Source organism: Furipterus horrens, unplaced genomic scaffold, assembly GCF_987537825.1.
Source record: "Furipterus horrens unplaced genomic scaffold, mFurHor1.1.pri manual_scaffold_1, whole genome shotgun sequence".
NCBI lineage: Eukaryota > Metazoa > Chordata > Mammalia > Chiroptera > Furipteridae > Furipterus > Furipterus horrens.
In genome coordinates this window covers 120,194,263-120,202,685 of record NW_028327171.1, presented here as the reverse complement: position 1 = coordinate 120,202,685, position 8,423 = coordinate 120,194,263, and the positions used below count along the sequence as shown (strand labels likewise).

At 44.4% G+C, this 8,423-nt stretch overlaps 1 pseudogene; it reads right to left on the bottom strand.

The window, feature by feature from the left end:
* Nucleotides 1–7,322: 7,322 nt before the first annotated feature.
* LOC150021839 (reticulon-3-like) lies at nucleotides 7,323–8,212 on the bottom strand (annotated as a pseudogene).
* Between the last annotated feature and the right edge of the window lie 211 nt (nucleotides 8,213–8,423).

Sequence of the window (8,423 nt, the reverse complement as noted above, 5' to 3'; positions counted from 1 at the left end):
ATATAGGAGAAAAGTGTCATGACATTGGATTTGGCAATGATTTCTAGAATGTGACCAAAAACACAGGCCACAAAGCAAAAATAGACAAATGGGACTACATTAAACTTTAAAACTTCAGCAGAAAAATAAAAAATTATTTTTAAAAACAATAAAATTTTTTAACTTAAAAAACATTAACGCCACATCAATTTGCACAATTTAATTAGTAATTTTTTTATTTATAGTTTTTTAAAATTCCTATGTGACACAAAGATCTGTCCAATTATCTAAACACAGCACTAACAAAACTATAAGCTAGGTGTGGAGGCTTCCAGTGCAGAAAAAAGTCCTTTGGAGGGAAAGCTCAAAAAGATGATCAATGCACTGACTTCCCAGGAGGGCAAAGGATGGCAATGGAGAATGCAGAATGCATTTTCTATACTATGACATGAAATAAGATTTTTAAAATTTCAAAAGGAAATGGCACTAAGAAAATGAGAGAATAGATAAAGGATACCCTTTACCCATTTAAATTCCTAAGTAATTTTTCCAAAAAAATAGAAAGAAAATTTCCTTCTGCTGCCTTCTGCAGAGTTGTAGTGCTTTGGGATTGTCAAAGATTGTAACCCTTACTTTAGAGTTACCAGTGGATTATCATGATGAGTTACAATCTGAAGGAACTCCCGGATGGCTTCCAAATTTACTGAATTTTCATGTTGGAAGGAGAGGAAGACATATTAGTGTCAAACAGGAATCCAAGATTCCCAATCACCCTCCATCTGATGTTAATGTGAGCTGTTCTGTTGTCTTTTAATTGTGCATAGAGCCCATCAACACCATCTGACCCTGCCCAGGCACCCTTACCTAAAGCTTCCTGGAAAACACTCTCAAAAAGAGCATCTTGGGCCATGGCAAAAGTGCTAGGACATTTTATGTGCCTGAAAATGAAAGGAATTTTTAAAGCACAATACACATCCAGAAACTAGCCTCAAAGTTAAAACTCCATATGAACCACAAAATTCACTTTCCTACACTAATTTGTGGTCTCAACTGTTTACAGAAACACATTATCTCCTCCCAAGCCAGCTTAGCTCTGGTCCTCAGTATAAAATGATGAGCACAGGTTCAAGATGTAACCTATGGCCCTGGTCATGTTGTTCAGTTGGATGGAGCGTCATCCCGTATACCAAAATGATGCAGGTTAGATACCTGGTTGCAGTGTGCACAGGAGGCAATTGACCAATGTTTCTCACATCAATGTTTCTGTCTCTCTTCCTCTCCCTTCCTCTCTCTCTAAAATCAATAAACATATCCTCAGGTGAGTATTAAAAAAAAGTAAAGATGTAGCCTGTGAAGGAGGAAGCTTCAGGGAAAAGATAAAAGAAAAAAGAGAAAGCCTTTGTGTTTTTGTAGTTCACCTCTTGGGAGTGTCCCTCCTCCTGCACATGAACTGAGATAGGATCATGATAACTCAACAACTGAGGAGCCTACATGCAGAGTTTTTTTCCTCTAATAAGTTTACAGCACTGTTCAGCAGTTACAGACATTTATTTCATAATAAGGAAAGTACAACTGTGTTTATTAAACTTGAGGTGAGGTGGGTAGGGAAGAGGAAGCACATTCAGGAATGAGTTCTCAAACTAAAGCTTGGAACTGGTATCCAAAATGGCGAAGCCTTTGCTTTCCTGGGGATGAGCGGGAGGGAGCGGTGCTCACAGCCATGCTCCTGTTGACTCCCCCTCTAGTCCCACTTCCTGTTTCCATTCTTGGCTATCGGTTGGCATTTTGGGAACCAGGATATTATTACCTGTAAGTTATTCACAGAGTTGAAAGAAGAGGAATGTGAGGAGTAGCTGCTCACAGTGTGGGTCAGGAAGATGGGCTCAAGGGCTGCAAAAAACACAAATTCTTGGGAAGGAATCCTCTTGTCCCCAGATCATTTCTTCTTAAGTTAATCATTATTTCTTAACTTAAAAATAAGGGCAGCATTATGATGGGAAGCTACATAAGAAAACTACACAGCTTTGAAAATTAAATAGAAAAACCCAACAGATGTATTTGATCTCTCTTTTTCTCCTTTACCCTTCAATCTTCCCCCTTTCAAACTACATGTAAAACTCCAGCACCATTAAAGTATTGATTTATCCATTCAACTGATTCTGCCTTTATTCTTCTGGGTTCTTAGATATCACTTCATTTTTTTAGTCCAATAATTTTTGTGCATGATACTGCAGGGAAAGGAAAAGGAGAAACACCAATTAAAAAAAAAAAATCTTGGAATGCAGGCTCAAGCGGACACAGTACTTTCCTTCATAGTGTTACTGGAAGCTTCGTTCTTCTCACCAACCCAGTAAAGAATTGCATATCAGCAAGACAAAAGTGTATGAGTTTTATTAATATATTCTCAAGGGAGAGAACGGGCCAGCTGAGGGTGCTGGGAAGGGCTTGGCATAGAAGAAGCAACAGGAGAGCCAAGGCTGAGCCATCTTAGCTCACTGGAAGTCAGAGAAAAGGGGCCTTAGGGACGGGTTCAGGGGATAAGCCTGAGATAAGCTGTCAGCTACCCATTGCCTTAGAGTTTAGGAGGTGCATGTCTGTGAAGGAAGGCATGTAGGGCAGGGAAAAGAAAGGAAAGGGAATGGGGCAGGCTGCTCCTCAGAGGGAGAGCACACGCATAAGAGGTCCTTTGTCTTCAGGCTTTCATCTCTTTCTTGCAGGCAGGAATCTTAGGGGAGGTCTCAGGGAGGGTTTCAGCAGAATATTCATCAGTTTTCCAGGTGTGCCCTTTTAGAGTCATGGTCTCCTCTGACTGATCAATGGCAGGGCAGGGGGTCTTTAGTCATTATAGTCCATCCTGGAGCTGCCCACCTGGTTTTGCTGCTTTTCTGGGCCTGGAGCTGAAATACAACTGATATTATCCCCAGGGAGGAAAGCCCAGGGGAAGAGAGGTTACTCTGGGGGGTGAGATCCTTGTTTTTCCAGTTTTGTCCCCTCCTAGACATTCAGGGAGCTTCTGCACTGGTGACTCTCATGTAGCCTTGCTCTGAGAAATCACCCAGATAACAGTCTAGGATTTTACACCAGGTTTATTGAGGGAAGGTAGGGAAAGAGATTAGAGGTAAGAGAAAACTCCCAGACCAACTCAAGGGCCTGTAGGAACAAGGGAAGGGGGAAGGAGAAAGGGGGAAGGAAGGAGTGGAGACTCCTGGTCACCTATGCAGGCCCATAAGAATCACTTACCTGTGTGCCTGCAGGTGCCATCTCCACACCTTTCTGGACATACATTTTGGTTAGGGTGAGTTTACCCATAACACATTCAGCAGGTTATTTATATCTCTCTGCTTTTCCCCCACCAGACCAGTCAATATATCATGTTAGGTCCATCAGTATTTCTTCTGGGAATGAGCAAAGTCCATTTTTATTTTCTACAGGAGAGGCTGGGACCAGGTAATTTGCATATGGTTCATTTGGATACATCAGGAGTCCAGGCAGGCAGTCCAGCTGCTGCCATGTTCTGACACTTCCAGTCTTTTGTTTGTAATAAAAAGAATGATGCTGAGGTCCAGGGTCACAGATGAAGGGCTTAGGGGAAAAGGGCATCGCAGTCATTCTGGCTACTTCCTGCTGACATAGGGGAGTAGTTAGTGTATGTTTCCCTCCATACCTATGTCTCTGATGTTTCTTGTGCTTGCAGGGGTTGGTACCGAGGAGTAGACAGGATCATGAGGGTGTGAGTTGTCTGTATTGTAGCTGTATTGACAGTTCTTTTGATGAAGCTGACAAGGAGTCACAGGAGGCAAGATCCTAGAATGAGAGCTAAAAGTAGTATTAGCAGAGGTGCAAAGAGGGGTAGAAGGATGGACTTCAGAAGAACAGTTAAGTCAAACCAAGAATCTGGTGAGCTGTTTATTTTATCCTTTAATTGGACAGCTCGATCCATTAGCCTTTTAACTGTGTCTTGTACTATTCCAGATTGGTTAATATAAAAACAGCAGTCTCTCCCCACAAAAGCACATAAAGGTACCCCCTTTATGGGCAGTAAGGAGATTTAAAGCCCTTCTATTCTGAAGGACAACTCTGGCTAGGGAGTTAACCTGATATTCAAGTTTGGAAATAGCCTGTGCTGTATCCTCTAGGCTTTGTTCAAGCTCTAGGGATAACTCCTGAAGATATTTGAGGGACATTCCCAGCCCTGCCACTCCTATTGCGACTCCAGTAGTAATGCCAAGGGCTTCAGGGTTGGGGATTAGTAATGGAGCTTGCTTTACTCTTATTGCCGTAGAAAGGGGAATAGGAATCTCCGAGTTGGGTGGCAGCACCTGTAGGGGAGGAGCGGTGAACTGGAAAGGGTATGTAAATTTTGATGCCAGGTTCAGATGAGAGGCCGGGTAATTCTAGTGTTGCTCCTGGCATGTTACATTGGTCGTGAAATTGCACAGACGAGCTGGCAGGTGACCTGTTGGGCTAGAAGACCCTGAATGTTGAGTATGAGAAACACAAATGAGTACTTGCTGGCCTTGGGGGATGGAGACCCCGGTAAAGGCTGGTCCTGCAATAGATAAGGGCTTAGAAGCATAAGTTGAGAAGTTTTTCAGATATTGGTTGGCTAAGTAAGTGGGGTTTATGGGGGGCTGTGTGAATGTGGAGGAGAGTCACAGGCAGCACGTGGGGCCAGGGTTCCCAGACCTGTAAAGCAAGCCAAGTTAAGTGGCTTTTAATAAGCCCATTCATGTGTCCTACCTTCCCCGAGGACTGAGGCCAGTAGGGAACATGCAATTTCCAGGTAATGCCCAAAGTTGTGCTGACCTGTGAAGTAATTTTAGAAACAAAGGCTGGTCCATTATAAGGTTGTAGGCATTGAGGCAGTCCAAACCTAGGAATAATTTCTGTTAGTAAAACACAAAAAACCTCATTTACTCCTTCTGATGTAGTGGGAAAAGCTTCCTCCCAACCGGAAAAGGTATCCACTAACACTAGTAGATACTTGACCTTCTTAACTGGTGCCAATCTTGTCCTGGAATTTGTCCCCTGGCCTGGTGAGTAGGAAACAGTGGAGGTCTAACTTGCCCTTGAGCTGTCTCCTTTTGGCTTACAAGTGATCTTGGTGAGGGGCCTAAGAAGTTGGATGTTATGTAGGGTGGGTGGCAACAGATTAGTGAGATGCTTAGGTCCCAGGAGTCTTATTAGTTTCCTGCAAAGAAAAATCAGGAAGGAAAATTATTGTCCTCCTAATATTTACTAAAATTGCATCTCTGTGCTCTATACTTTCCATTGCTAAAACCATACAATTTCTTTTCAAAACTTCCACAAACCTTCTTCATTCCTATGCCTTACACTCTCCTTTCTTCACTTTCCTATACGGTGTGAAGCTTTAACTCTCCTTAGAAAACCTTGATAAGCTGAGGTTCCCTTTTCTCCAGGTTCAAACTTTCACACCCTTTTTCATTTATCTTTACGACTTTCCACAGACCTTCTGCAATGCTCACAAACTTTCTAAATACCTTTTATTTAACCATATGCTTATTTTTCCTTCTTATTTATTTTCCACTTCCCATGTCCTTCTTTCATTTGGGGACAATGGGAGTGATCAGGGAGGGGAGGGGGATGAGGGAGAAGAATTTACCACAGGAGGAGCTGTTGACTGGGAAGGGGCATATGGGGGGTAAGGGTGTCCAAGGTCCGAGGGATCTGCTTCTGTAAAAGATGTGGATGGTGGGGGGGAGTCAGGGGGGTCAGGGGGGCTCATCTATGCAGAGGAACTGCGGATGGAGGTCAGTTGAAGGAGAATAAGTTGGAGTGGGGAGCAGGTGGAGCAAAGGGACACTCTGCTGCAAAGAATAAAAAAAGTTTCTGTGTATGAAACTTCAGACCATTTGCCATTATGCCTGAGGTAGTTGTAGAGATTAGTAAGAATTTGGAGATCAAATATTCCATGTTCTGGCCAATAGTATTTGTTATCAAGAGGATATTGAGGACAGGGAACAGTAGAGAGAGAAATTAGCTTTTTTAGCTTTACCTGGGACCCTATTTGAAGGGTCCAGATGTTCCGACAGAGGGGAGTCCTTCGGAGGTAGGGACTGATGCACTCCCATGGTACTGAGAGTAACGACCCAGAGGGTGAGCCTGAGATGAAATGAATCAGGCGGGTTAAGGGGTGACCCCATTTAAGCCACTGATTCTACGAGGCGCAAAGACCCCGAGCAAACTGTCCAGGAGGAAGGCGTCCCCAGCCACCTCTGGAAGTTCAGCCAAGCATGAAGGCTCTGAGATGCAAAGCCCTCAAATGAACTGTCCACAGGGTGGGCAACCCCAACCGCCGACAGAGGTCCAACGAGGCACAAGCCCCCAAGGAAGACTGATCTAGGCCTAGGATTTTCTAGCAGAGCCACAGGAGGCTCAGAAACAAGACAGTCAACCTGACGAGAGACTCACCCAATGAGATGAAACTCAACTACTCGGTGTTTGATACGGATGGAGGACAGGCCATGGCAAAGTGTCTGGAGATGGAGGTCACCAGATGTGCAGATCTTTTGAGTAGGATGGGAGAGGAGGGACCGAGAGAGTTTTGACAGACAGAGTCAGGGGGTAAGCCTGGGATGTGCTGCCGCAGCCCACTGCTCCCCTGGCTGCAAGCTGCCGGTGACCACTCTCAGAGCCCCTTCTGAGTTTTGGCACCAAACTGTCAGGTAGCCTTTGATCTGCGAGATCACCCAGAGAACAGTCTAGGATTTCACACCAGGTTTATTGACAGGAAGGGAGAGAAAGGGGTTAGAGGTAAGAGAAAACTCCCAGACCAACTCAAGGGCCCATAGAAGCAAGGGAAGGGAGAAGGGGGAAGGGGGAAGGAGGAAGGAAGGGGGAGTAGAGACTCCTGGTCACCCACACTGGCCCATAGGAATCGCCTACCTGTGCACCTGCAGGCACCGTCTCCACACCTTTCTGAACATACATTTCCATTAGGGTGAGTTTACCCATCACTGTGCTTTCCCTCCACCAGGCCAATTAATATATCATGCTAGGTCCATCAACATTTCTTCTGGGAACAAGCAAAGTCCATTTTTATTTCCTACGGGAGAGGCTGGGACCAGGTTAATTTGCATATGTTTCATTTGCATATGTCAAAAGTCCAGGCAGGTAGTCCAGCTGCCGCCATGACAGTAACCATTCGCACCTGGCTATAAATTGCTTGGCCATTGTGCTCAGCTATCTGTCTTAAGTTTCCTTATTGCACTTGCCAAGGAATTTTCTTACCTTCTTACTATCCTAGCTCAATAGTACAAGAAACAATGTTATAATTGTTAAATAGTGTTTTAGTAACTGCAGCATTTCTGGTTTCCATGTATTTATTCTGCCTTTTTCTTTGTGATTCCATGTAGTTTTGCTTGGATCGTTCCAACAATCAACTTGGTCTGATCATGGGCAGTGCCGACATAGTGATCAGTCTGGGTCTTGTACTTACAATCAATTGGAACGCTGAAAATAAGCAGTTCAACGAGAATCAGAAGGGTTATTTCAGAGGAGGAGGAGGAGGAGGGGGAGGGGAAGAAGGAGAAGAAGAAGAAGAAGAAGAAGAAGAAGAAGAAGAAGAAGAAGAAGAAGAAGGAGGAGGAGGAGGAGGAGGAGGAGGAGGAGGAGGAGGAGGAGGAGGAGGAGGAGGGGAGGGGGAGGAGGAGGAGAAGAAGAAGGGTGATTTCATTGAAAATGGCATCAAAGTAGGTTATGGGCCACATGAAGACAACAGCTTCAAGGAGTCAGCAAGAGTTTCTACCATAAAGAAACAAATAATGAGCTTCAGGGCCCTGCTGATGTACACCATGGCAGCATTTACATAATTATGGAAAGCTTCTGAGGACACAGTAATGTCTACAGCCAGGTTGGTCTTGAATGGATGGCCTTCTTCTGACTTCTATACAACTTGGATAACAGACTTGTAGACCCTGAAGCTGATGGTAACAGAGAAGATCCAGGATGAGGTAAGAAACCCCACTGATAAAACTGAAAGCTGACAGGGAAAGTAGCAGATCAGCATGGCATGAAAGACAAACTCTGTCTTCTGCACATCTGGCTAAATAATCAGTGTGCCCACAGGAAGAGCCACAGTTTTTCACCCCCAGGGTGAAAACCCCCAACCTGTCCTCCTCACTCCCTCTGCTGCTGCAGAGCGCAGAGGGCTAGGCCCCAAGGACAACGAGGAGACAGAAGGGGACTGAGTGGCTGCTGACAGTTCCACCATGGCTGCTCAAGGTTAAGAAAGGGGTAAGGCAAGATGTGGGGCAGGAGACAGGGAGGGGAAAGAAAATAATAGGACAGGGGTCTCTTCAAAAAGTCTTCGCTTCTCCTTCTCTGAAGACAGACCAAAAAACAATGAAAAATTCTTAACTAAAAACATAACATCTGAAATAAAAATTTACTGGATTTACTCAACATCAGATGATAAATGTCAG